Here is a 12,885-nt window from a genome sequence, read left to right as displayed (position 1 = left end):
TTTTCCTTTAGGAAACTCCACATCTTTTTTAAAGGCCCTTCCCATATTCACACTGCTTCTTGATAAGACATTATTTTCCTTTCTTTGAAGGATAGTGAAATAGATTTTCTTGAAATACGGTTGGCATACCATCAATTCATTACACCGTACTTTATCATTATCCTTACTTAAGCAATGCATTTCATCATTAGGACATGTGCTGTGTTTGCCGGGCATGGTGGCGTGTGCCTGTTGTCCTAGCTACTTGGGAGGCTGAGGCTTGTGGATTGCTTGAGCTCAGGGGTTCTGGGCTGCACTCAGCTGTGTTGATCAGGTGTCCATGCTACGTTGGGTATCAATATGGTGTTCTAGAGGGAGCTCTAGAATTTCAGGATGTGTAATGAGAGGTGCACCGACCCAGGCTGGAAACAGAGCAGGCCCATCGGTAGCAGGACAGAACCTGAGAGCAGTAGGTGTAACACAGCTTGAGCAAAATAGTGAGACCTAGCCTCTCTTTTTTTGACTCAAATGTGAACGTTTTGATTTTTACAAGATGGTAATGAATTATTTTTCCAAAACCAAATCTTTGTTTTTCTTTTGATATTTTTGCAGGAAGTACAATGAACATTTGAACTGGGCCGGGCATTCTATTTTTTTTTTTTTTTTAATTTTTGAAAACCTTTATTGAAAGCAGAACACACAGCTATTCAGCCTGACATCCCGGAGGCAAGGCAGCAGGAATAACAGGAGAGAAATAGTGTCAAACAATTAAGACATAGTCGTCGAAGGTTGATTTTATATTAAGATGAATACAACAACAAGGCGCCCGCGGGCGCGAAAGTGGCAGTGTGAATAGTGTGACGCTGGGTGTCGGGGATGGGTAGGGGAAAAGGCAGGGAAACGTGCATCAAGGATAGGTTGCACAATGGGAAGGAGGAGGGAGGGGGAAGGTGACAGGAGAATACAGTACAATAGAGCTCAGTTGGCGTTACAGGCTAGGGAGACATATTATCATGCAGGCTGATTGATTCAGGTGGTAAGCACACATCTCCCCTGTACTCATTCCATGCTCCCCAAATTTTAGTGCAAGTTCGAGGTCTCCCTCTGGCCACATAGACTGTCTTTTCCCTGAACATGCACCAGTCCATGTTGGCCTTCCACTGTACCAGCAGGGGGGCCGCGGCCGCACCCCACCTCTGGGCTATGTCCCTCTTAGCTACCATGTTCCCAAGGGTGACCCACCTAGTCTGCGCAATGTTGTGATCGGAAGGCTCCCATACGTTTAGAAGGCATCGACGGGCCTCAGCGTGAGCAGCCACGCCGGTCACCTCCTCCATAACGCGGTGCACTCTTCTCCAGTAGGAGGCAATCACCGGGCAGTCCCAAAGGATGTGCAAGAAAGTGGCAAGAGCTCCACAGCCCCTACGACAGAGACCGTCAGGCGAGAAACCCATGTGCATCAATCGGGGTCCTGTCATATACACCCGGTGCAGGATCTTAAATTGCACGAGGCGAAGACGGGAGGAAATGGCAACCTCCTTAGGGGAGGAAACTGCGCTCTGCCAATCCTCATCGTCCAATTCAAGGCCATCCGCCACCCACTGGTCTCTCAAACTAAGGAGGAGGTCCGTGCGCACATTGATTAATTTTTTATAGGAGAGGGAGATTGCGCTGTCCGGCATGTGCCCATCCAGTATCCTGTCTTCCAGAGGGGAACTCTCGGGAATGACGCCGTCCGGCGGAGAGGCCGAGAGCAGCGCGTGTCGCAGTTGAGCGTAGCGAAAAAACTCTGTCGCGCCCAGCTGGTATTCGGTTTGTAACTGGGGGAAGGTCTTAATTGAGCCCTTGGAGAGCATATCATCAACCCTGCTGATGCCGATAAGGTCCCACCTATCAAATCCCTTGGTGTGCCATAGTCTACCCAGGATGTCCGAATCAAAGAGGGGAGTGAACCTCGTGAGTCTGCCCTGCCACCCTTGTACCTTATTAAACGCCCGCCAAGTGCGGATCGCCGTACGGGTGGGGCCCGTCAACCGTCGGTCAAAAGACTTCGAGTATAGGGCCCGATAATAGTTACCATCGCCCATCAGCCATCTATCCATGGCATAGCCGGGGCTCTCCACTGGGCCATAGAAGCTGTGGTTGAGGGCAGCTAGTTGCGAAGACCAATAGTAACGGCGCACATCTGGGAGGGCGATGCCACCGTCGTACCAGGGGAGTGTGAGTTTGTGAAGGGCAACGCGGGGCCGACCCTCCCAGAGGAGGGTCCGGAGAAGGCCTTCAAGATCACGAAAGTAGCGCGCCGGGACCGGGTCCTGAGAGTTTTGGAGCGCGTATAGGAACCTGGGCAGGGCCATCATCTTGAATAGAGCGGCACGGCCAAGAAGGGAGAGCGGCAGTTTACGCCAGCTGTCCACATCACGCCGTAACCGCTGAAGAGGAGGGAGTAGATTATTGTCATGCCTCAACTTGGGATTACCAGAGATGTAAATGCCCAGGTACTTGAAGCCGCGCGCGGCAATCCGAATCCTGCAGCCTCTGGGGAGACGTGGAGTATCCCCCTTGAGGACATATAGGGAGGACTTGGCCCAGTTGACAATCAGGCCAGAGTACCGCCCGAAAAGTCTGATCACATCACAGGCCACAATGAGGGACCTGCAGGGGGAAGTCAGATAAAGCAGGATATCATCGGCGTACAGGGAGACCCTGTCTTCGAAGCCAGGGGCCCATGTAATGCCTCGCAGGTCAGGATGCGCACGCAGTAAAGCCGCAAGCGGCTCAAGGGCCAAGGCAAACAGAAGGGGCGACAGGGGGCAACCCTGTCTAGTACCCCGACGTAGGGGGAATGGCGCCGACAGGCGACCATTGACCGTAACATTAGCCATCGGGTCCGCATACAAGAGCTTCACCCAGCTCACAAAGACAGGTCCGAACCCGAGTTTGGTCAGCACTGCCCAGAGGTATGGCCATTCGAGCGAGTCGAAGGCCATAGTGGCATCGAGAGACGCCAGGACAGCCGGCTCTTCGAGAGTGTGGGCCCTGGCCATGACACCATGGAGGCGTCGCAAATTGAGGGCAGTGTTTCGGTGGGGGATGAATCCCGACTGGTCGGGGTGCACGAGGTCGCTAATGACGCCAATCAAGCGGTTGGCGAGCAGCTTGGCGAGGACCTTGGGCTCCACGTTAAGGAGAGAGATAGAACGGTACGATCGACAGACGTCCCGTGGCTTACCCTCCTTGTGGATGACCACGATGGTAGCTAGTCATTGATCCAGGGGGAGACAGCCACTCTCAAAGGACTCCAAGAACATTTTACGGAGGTGCGGGGAGATCGCGTCCGAGCGGATTTTATACAGCTCCACCGGTATGCCGTTAGGCCCGGAGGCCTTTCCGGTCCGTAGGGAGCGGATCGCAAGGTCAATCTCGTCAGCGGTGATGTCTCTATCCAGGTCCGCTCTCTCTTCCTCGGAAAGGCAGGGTAGGTCAATATCCGAGAGGAAGGCCGATGAGTCCGCCTCCGAAAAGTCCGAGGCAGACTCATAGACCCCCTGAAAGTAGCCAGCGAATGAGTCAACAATAGCACTAGGATCCGTAAGGACCACACCGTCATCTCCGAGGAGTTCGGGTACCACACGGCTGGCCATCTCCCTTCTGTCTAACCAAGCCAGCAACTTCCCGGCCTTATCGCCCACGTCGTAGATGCGGCCTCGCTGTTCCTTGGCCAGAGCGAGGGCGGCATTAGTGGCCAAGGCATGGTACTCCGCTTGTTTCAGCGAGAGGGTATGCAGGACAGAGGGGTCCGGCTCGGGCCCCAGCTGGGCCTCGAGTCGCAGGACCTCCTGCTCAACAACCAGCATGTCAGAATCCCTAGTCCGGCGGGTCTCAGCGATGAGCGCCTGGGCCTCGCCACGGAGCACCGTCTTGAAGGCTTCCCAGAGTGTAACGGCCGACCTCACCGAGCCCACGTTCTCGGAGAAGTAAAGATCAATGGCTTTGGCCAGGAGGGAGCGGGTTTTGAAGTTACGGAAATACCACGGATTGACCGCTGCCGGTCGTTCCGACAGGACCACCCCAAAGTCAAAGGAGACCCATAACGGGGAGTGATCAGAAATGCCCCGCGCCAGAAAGCGGGCTTCGGAAACGGCCAGTGCGTTCGAAGCCAATGTAAGGACATAGTCGATGCGAGAAAGACTTCCGTGTGCACCCGATAGGAAGGAAAATTGACGGAGCGTGGGATGCAGAAGTTGCCACCCGTCTACCAGACCCATGGACTCGAGAAAGGACGGCAGCCACATCTGCGGGCTACGTAGGTCGCGGGGCGGTTGGCGATCAAGCAGACCAGAGCAAACTGAATTAAAGTCACCCCCCACTATCAACCGGCCAGCCGGCATAGACAAGACGGCGCCACCAAGGTCCTGAAAGGTACTAGATTGGAGCCCCGGGGGGACGTACACAGAAAACAACGTGAGGGAACGCCCTTCCCATCTACCAGCCACGGTGGCGTACCGCCCCCTGTCATCAATCAAGGTGGTCTCTATCTCCAGGGGAAGGGACGCGCGCACGAGGATGCCCGCCCCCCGGGATCCGGAAGAGAACCCCGAGTGTGCCACCATTTTGTAACCCTTACGATTCAGAGCTTTACAAGCGTTGCCCACCAAGTGCGTCTCCTGAAGAAGGACAATATCTGGCATGTGCCGTTTAATCAGTTGTATCACCACCCCTCTCTTGATTCGGTCACCCAACCCGTTAACATTCCAACTGAGAATTCTTAACATCCTACCCCCCATCCCCCCACTGCCCGCCCCACCCAAAGCCCAAAGACACCCGCATCAAAAACAGTTCAGGAGCACCAATGTCCCATTGCCACACAAGAAGAAGAAAAGAAAAAACAACACACAAAATAACTGTACCCAACAAACCCCCCACCCTGCACCCCTGCAGTAGACTAAAAAGCCCCCCCAACCAGCAGTGTGCCTGTCGCCCCATTAACTACTCTACGAAAGACCCAGAGGAGTAAGGAATCCCCGTGAAATCGTCCCGCCACCCACCATGTAAATGAAGGAGAGATCATTAAGTAACAAAACACCAGTCCGGCGGTCATTCGAGGCGGGGGTAGCATCAGCTCCTAGTTCAGTCTTGCCGCTCCGCTCCGCCCGAGGCGCCTCCAACTTCATCTTCTTGCTCGTCACGAGCAGGCGAAACAGTGTCCAGCCATTCACTGACATTTTCAGGATAGTCAAAAAAGAGGGCACGTCCCTTGTGTTCAACACGGAGTTTCGCGGGGAACATCATGGAGTACTTGAGACCCAAGTCTCTGAGGCGTCTCTTCACCCCCGCGTAGCTCAGGCGCTGACGCTGCACCATCCTGGTGAAGTCCGGATAAAAGTGCACCTCCGCATTTTGGTAGTGAAGTGGTCCATGCGATCTGGATGCTTGGAGGATCGCGTCTCGGTCTCTGAAGTTGAGGAGGCGCGCCACAATCGGTCGCGGCGACGCTCCCGTTTTCGGCGGGCCCCCCGGTACACGGTGGGCACGCTCCACTGAGAAAAAATTACTCAGTCCAGAGGGCGCCAAATGAGTCTTAACCAAGTCCTCCACAAATAGGTCAGCTGCGTCATTCTCGGATCCCTCCGGTACCCCTACTATGCGGACGTTCTGCCGCCTGGCTCGCCCCTCAAAGTCCTCCAGCCGCCTTGAGAATAGATCAGCGGTCGTCCGCAGGTTGCGGACCTCAGTCTGCAGCTCGGAAACGTCCGAGGTTAGGCTGGCGGTCTTGATGTCGAGAGCCTTCACACGCTCGTTGGTCTTGCCCAAGTCGGCCCTAATGAGGGTGATATCAACAGCCATGGAGTTCACTTTATGAGTCAGGGTCTCATGCTGCTGCTGCATGTCGGCACGGAGGCTAGTAATGGCACCCATGATGTCCACGAGGGTGGGGTCCGATCCATCCGGCGGGCTCGTCGATGGGGTCCCTTTAGAGACGGCCCCAGATGTAAATGGCGACTTGAGGTTCACATATCGCTCCATGCGATTGTTCTGCGTCTGCGACTTGCCCCGGCCACCTTTATTCGATGCCCTGTCCGGATCACCTCTGCCCGCCATGATGGGTACGTGAGAACAAAGGCGAGGTGGCAACAGATCTGGGTCCACAGCCGAGAGGCATACAGATCAAGAAGGCAAGACCAGGGTGCTGAAGGCTCAAGCAGGAGCGCAGTTACCTCACCAACGAAGGCGGCAGGCGGGCACTACGCAGCCCGATCGTGCGAAGTGACGAAGTCCGGAGGGACAATGGCACCGTCACAGAGAGGAGTTCAGCTCGACGTAACTTTGCTCAGGATCCACCGATTCGGAAGCCGATTGCAGTCCCCACCTCAGTAGGCCACCAGCATTACAATTCCACCAATGTGGACCAGGATTTCAGGCAGGATAGTTGCGGTGGGTCGGACGGTCCACGGAGCTCCGAGCTTACGCGGCCATCTTGGTCGCCCGCGAAGCTCCTCCCCTGGGCCGGGCATTCTAGCATAGCAGACAATTCTCCAGAATTGCAACATATTGCAACAACAAGCTAGCAGGAGGAGAGGACTGAAAACTCTGTGCAGCCTAGAATAGATGGCTGTGTGATTTTCTGCAAGGATGACTGAAATGCATTCTTCATTTTAGAGCACCTGTAGGATTAAATTGATCTGTCAAGTACAAAAGTATCCTTAGAAGAGCAACTTTGAAATGCGTTTGCTGGGTCTTCTGCTGCATTCCTACGTCCAGCTCTAATTCATTTTTTGATTAGCCCTCATTCAATTCCATATATGAATGAGAAGGAGAAATAAGAGGGCCCTTCGCTCTTTGAGAGAAACATGAAAAGACTGAAAACTGTGTAACTCCCAAACATTGGAGCCTTCGGCCTTACTCCAGCCAACTCTTGCGGTTTAATACTTTTAAATCTTGATGTTGTTTAACAAAACCAGCAGAAGGGATCAGGTTGACAGGCGCTGCAGTTCTCCAGTATGGGGCTGTCCAGATCATTACTCAATCTACCTTGCATTGGCACAGTATAAAATACGTCATGAATTCTCCTATGAAAAGGTATACAAATCTGTTTGAATCACTTTTGCTAGTCAGGGGGACCTATTCGCTGGAAGGGGCAGGGAGGACAAAAATAGCTCATTGGTATAGAACACTGAATTAGCAGCTGATTTTGAGGTGGGAGAAGATCGAGTAATCCAACCGGACCTCAATAAACGGTTTCTTAGTATGCAGTAGCCCGCGACCACTTCTAACCCAAAAGCGTAATCTCATCCTTTTGCAGAATCAGGCAAGCTTTCACCTGCTCAAGCTGACCTGACATTGGTCTTCTTGGCCAACAAGAATTCCTCTCTTGAAGCTGTTGAGGCTAGAGAACAGAATGATGCGTATTCATTCTTTATAATAACTCTTCTAGCCCTCCCACTCCATACCACTTTATAACTTCCAATGTTGCAGATGTCTTCCATCATTGTGACCCTTGCTACTTTTCCCAACATTGGCTGGCTCGGCATAACAAGAAGGGATGGATGGCTACAGGAGAGCCTGAATTGTGCCTGTAAGGTTCTACAGGGAGTCACTGGCAGATAATGAGAAACTCAGCCCTAAGTTGGCTCTTCTCTCTCACTTTCTTTCTCCTCTCTCCCTCTACCTATCTCTCACTCTCTAAATACTAGTATCTATATTGTATTCACATCCCCTTCACAAACTTTCTGACCCTACTTCCTCTCTCCCTTAAATCAGTTCAACCCTCTTCTTTTCCTTTAGGAAACTCCACATCTTTTTTAAAGGCCCTTCCCATATTCACACTGCTTCTTGATAAGACATTATTTTCCTTTCTTTGAAGGATAGTGAAATAGATTTTCTTGAAATACGGTTGGCATACCATCAATTCATTACACCGTACTTTATCATTATCCTTACTTAAGCAATGCATTTCATCATTAGGACATGTGCTGTGTTTGCCGGGCATGGTGGCGTGTGCCTGTTGTCCTAGCTACTTGGGAGGCTGAGGCTTGTGGATTGCTTGAGCTCAGGGGTTCTGGGCTGCACTCAGCTGTGTTGATCTGGTGTCCATGCTATGTTGGGTATCAATATGGTGTTCTAGAGGGAGCTCTAGAATTTCAGGTTGTGTAATGAGAGGTGCACCGACCCAGGCTGGAAACAGAGCAGGCCAAAGCTTCCATGCCCATCGGTAGCAGGACAGCACCTGAGAGCAGTAGGTGTAACACAGCTTGAGCAAAATAGTGAGACCTAGCCTCTCTTTTTTTGACTCAAATGTGAACGTTTTGATTTTTACAAGATGGTAAAGAATTATTTTTCCAAAACAAAATCTTTGTTTTTCTTTTGATATTTTTGCAGGAAGTACAATGAACATTTGAACTGGGCCGGGCATTCTAGCATAGCAGACAATTCTCCAGAATTGCAACATATTGCAACAACAAGCTAGCAGGAGGAGAGGACTGAAAACTCTGTGCAGCCTAGAATAGATGGCTGTGTGATTTTCTGCAAGGATGACTGAAATGCATTCTTCATTTTAGAGCACCTGTAGGATTAAATTGATCTGTCAAGTACAAAAGTATCCTTAGAAGAGCAACTTTGAAATGCGTTTGCTGGGTCTTCTGCTGCATTCCTACGTCCAGCTCTAATTCATTTTTTGATTAGCCCTCATTCAATTCCATATATGAATGAGAAGGAGAAATAAGAGGGCCCTTCGCTCTTTGAGAGAAACATGAAAAGACTGAAAACTGTGTAACTCCCAAACATTGGAGCCTTCGGCCTTACTCCAGCCAACTCTTGCGGTTTAATACTTTTAAATCTTGATGTTGTTTAACAATACCAGCAGAAGGGATCAGGTTGACAGGCGCTGCAGTTCTCCAGTATGGGGCTGTCCAGGTCATTACTCAATCTACCTTGCATTGGCACAGTATAAAATACGTCATGAATTCTCCTATGAAAAGGTATACAAATCTGTTTGAATCACTTTTGTTAGTCAGGGGGACCCATTCGCTGGAAGGGGCAGGGAGGACAAAAATAGCTCATTGGTATAGAACACTGAATTAGCAGCTGATTTTGAGGTGGGAGAAGATCGAGTAATCCAACCGGACCTCAATAAACGGTTTCTTAGTATGCAGTAGCCCGCGACCACTTCTAACCCAAAAGCGTAATCTCATCCTTTTGCAGAATCAGGCAAGCTTTCACCTGCTCAAGCTGAACTGACATTGGTCTTCTTGGCCAGCAAGAATTCCTCTCTTGAAGCTGTTGAGGCTAGAGAACAGAATGATGCGTATTCATTCTTTATAATACCTCTTCTAGCCCTCCCACTCCATACCACTTTATAACTTCCAATGTTGCAGATGTCTTCCATCAATGTGACCCTTGCTGCTTTTCTCAACATTGGCTGGCTCGGCATAACAAGAAGGGATGGATGGCTACAGAAGAGCCTGAATTGTGCCTGTAAGGTTCTACAGGGAGTCACTGGCAGATAATGAGAAACTCAGCCCTAAGTTGGCTCTTCTCTCTCACTTTCTTTCTCCTCTCTCCCTCTACCTATCTCTCACTCTCTAAATACTAGTATCTATATTGTATTCACATCCCCTTCACAAACTTTCTGACCCTACTTCCTCTCTCCCTTAAATCAGTTCAACCCTCTTCTTTTCCTTTAGGAAACTCCACATCTTTTTTAAAGGCCCTTCCCATATTCACACTGCTTCTTGATAAGACATTATTTTCCTTTCTTTGAAGGATAGTGAAATAGATTTTCTTGAAATACGGTTGGCATACCATCAATTCATTACACCGTACTTTATCATTATCCTTACTTAAGCAATGCATTTCATCATTAGGACATGTGCTGTGTTTGCCGGGCATGGTGGTGTGTGCCTGTTGTCCTAGCTACTTGGGAGGCTGAGGCTTGTGGATTGCTTGAGCTCAGGGGTTCTGGGCTGCACTCAGCTGTGTTGATCAGGTTTCCATGCTACGTTGGGTATCAATATGGTGTTCTAGAGGGAGCTCTAGAATTTCAGGTTGTGTAAGGAGAGGTGCACCGACCCAGGCTGGAAACAGAGCAGGCCAAAGCTTCCATGCCCATCGGTAGCAGGACAGCACCTGAGAGCAGTAGGTGTAACACAGCTTGAGCAAAATAGTGAGACCTAGCCTCTCTTTTTTTGACTCAAATGTGAACGTTTTGATTTTTACAAGATGGTAATGAATTATTTTTCCAAAACCAAATCTTTGTTTTTCTTTTGATATTTTTGCAGGAAGTACAATGAACATTACAACTGGGCCGGGCATTCTAGCATAGCAGACAATTCTCCAGAATTGCGACATATTGCAACAACAAGTTAGGAGGTGGAGAGGACTGAAAACTCTGTGCAGCCTAGAATAGATGGCTGTGTGATTTTCTGCAAGGATGACTGAAATGCATTCTTCATTTTAGAGCACCTGTAGGATTAAATTGATCTGTCAAGTACAAAAGTATCCTTAGAAGAGCAACTTTGAAATGCGTTTGCTGGGTCTTCTGCTGCATTCCTACGTCCAGCTCTAATTAATTTTTTTATTAGCCCTCATTCAATTCCATATATGAATGAGAAGGAGAAAAGAGAGGGCCCTTCGCTCTTTGGGAGAAACATGAAAAGACTGAAAACTGTGTAACTCCCAAACATTGGAGCCTTCGGCCTTACTCCAGCCAACTCTTGCGGTTTAATACTTTTAAATCTTAATGTTGTTTAACAATCCCAGCAGAAGGGATCAGGTTGACAGGCGCTGCAGTTCTCCAGTATGGGGCTGTCCAGATCATTACTCAATCTACCTTGCATTGGCACAGTATAAAATACGTCATGAATTCTCCTATGACAAGGTATACAAATCTGTTTGTATCACTTTTGTTAGTCAGGGGGACCCATTCGCTGGAAGGGGCAGGGAGGACAAAAATAGCTCATTGGTATAGAACACTGAACTAGCAGCTGATTTTGAGGTGGGAGAAGATCGAGTAATCCAACTGGACCTCAATAAACGGTTTCTTAGTATGCAGTAGCCCGCGACCACTTCTAACCCAAAAGCGTAATCTCATCCTTTTGCAGAATCAGGCAAGCTTTCACCTGCTCAAGCTGAACTGACATTGGTCTTCTTGGCCAGCAATAATTCCTCTCTTGAAGCTGATGAGGCTAGAGAACAGAATGACGCATATTCATTCTTTATAATAACTCTTCTAGCCCTCCCACTCCATACCACTTTATAACTTCCAATGTTGCAGATGTTTTCCATCATTGTGACCCTTGCTACTTTTCTCAACATTGGCTGGCTCGGCATAACAAGAAGGGATGGATGGCTACAGGAGAGCCTGAATTGTGCCTGTAAGGTTCTACAGGGAGTCACTGGCAGATAATGAGAAACTCAGCCCTAAGTTGGCTCTTCTCTCTCACTTTCTTTCTCCTCTCTCCCTCTACCTATCTCTCACTCTCTAAATACTAGTATCTATATTGTATTCACATCCCCTTCACAAACTTTCTGACCCTACTTCCTCTCTCCCTTAAATCAGTTCAACCCTCTTCTTTTCCTTTAGGAAACTCCACATCTTTTTTAAAGGACCTTCCCATATTCACACTGCTTCTTGATAATACATTATTTTCCTTTCTTTGAAGGATAGTTAAATAGATTTTCTTGAAATACGGTTGGCATACCATCAATTCATTACACCGTACTTTATCATTATCCTTACTTAAGCAATGCATTTCATCATTAGGACATGTGCTGTGTTTGCCGGGCATGGTGGCGTGTGCCTGTTGTCCTAGCTCCTTGGGAGGCTGAGGCTTGTGGATTGCTTGAGCTCAGGGATTCTGGGCTGCACTCAGCTGTGTTGATCAGGTGTCCATGCTACGTTGGGTATCAATATGGTGTTCTAGAGGGAGCTCTAGAATTTCAGTTTGTGTAATGAGAGGTGCACCGACCCAGGCTGGAAACAGAGCAGGCCAAAGCTCCCATGCCCATCAGTAGCAGGACAGCACCTGAGTGCAGTAGGTGTAACACAGCTTGAGCAAAATAGTGAGACCTAGCCTCTCTTTTTTTGACTCAAATGTGAACGTTTTGATTTTTACAAGATGGTAATGAATTATTTTTCCAAAACCAAATCTTTGTTTTTCTTTTGATATTTTTGCAGGAAGTACAATGAACATTTGAACTGGGCCGGGCATTCTAGCATAGCAGACAATTCTCCAGAATTGCAACATATTGCAACAACAAGCTAGCAGGAGGAGAGGACTGAAAACTCTGTGCAGCCTAGAATAGATGGCTGTGTGATTTTCTGCAAGAATGACTGAAATGCATTCTTCATTTTAGAGCACCTGTAGGATTAAATTGATCTGTCAAGTACAAAAGTATCCTTAGAAGAGCAACTTTGAAATGAGTATGCTGGGTCTTCTGCTGCATTCCTACGTCCAGCTCTAATTCATTTTTTGATTAGCCCTCATTCAATTCCATATATGAATGAGAAGGAGAGATAAGAGGGCCCTTAGCTCTTTGAGAGAAACATGAAAAGACTGAAAACTGTGTAACTCCCAAACATTGGAGCCTTCGGCCTTACTCCAGCCAACTGTTGCGGTTTAATACTTTTAAATCTTGATGTTGTTTAACAAACCCAGCAGAAGGGATCAGGTTGACAGGCGCTGCAGTTCTCCAGTATGGGGCTGTCCAGATCATTACTCAATCTACCTTGCATTGGCACAGTATAAAATACGTCATGAATTCTCCTATGAAAAGGTATACAAATCTGTTTGAATCACTTTTGTTAGTCAGGGGGACCCATTCGCTGGAAGGGGCAGCGAGGATAAAAATAGATCATTGGTATAGAACACTGAATTAGCAGCTGATTTTGAGGTGGGAGAAGATCAA

The 12,885-nt window shown here is 48.9% G+C and overlaps 4 non-coding genes across 4 annotated transcripts; all 4 read left to right on the top strand.

Moving 5' to 3' along the window:
• Nucleotides 1–207: 207 nt before the first annotated feature.
• On the top strand, nucleotides 208–493 carry LOC147734499 (signal recognition particle RNA). The gene has a single exon (XR_015307820.1).
• A 7,467-nt stretch (nucleotides 494–7,960) lies between these two features.
• Nucleotides 7,961–8,260, top strand: LOC147734498 (signal recognition particle RNA). The gene has a single exon (XR_015307975.1).
• Nucleotides 8,261–9,858: 1,598 nt separating this feature from the next.
• Nucleotides 9,859–10,158, top strand: LOC147734497 (signal recognition particle RNA). Its single transcript, XR_015308160.1, has one exon.
• A 1,598-nt stretch (nucleotides 10,159–11,756) lies between these two features.
• On the top strand, nucleotides 11,757–12,056 carry LOC147734496 (signal recognition particle RNA). Its single transcript, XR_015307684.1, has one exon.
• Nucleotides 12,057–12,885: the final 829 nt, after the last annotated feature.

Source organism: Lissotriton vulgaris, chromosome 1_2, assembly GCF_964263255.1.
Source record: "Lissotriton vulgaris chromosome 1_2, aLisVul1.2, whole genome shotgun sequence".
In the NCBI taxonomy this organism is placed as follows: Eukaryota; Metazoa; Chordata; class Amphibia; order Caudata; family Salamandridae; genus Lissotriton; species Lissotriton vulgaris.
The sequence above is the reverse complement of the archived record's forward strand: the minus strand, read 5'-3'. Positions and strand labels throughout refer to the sequence as shown.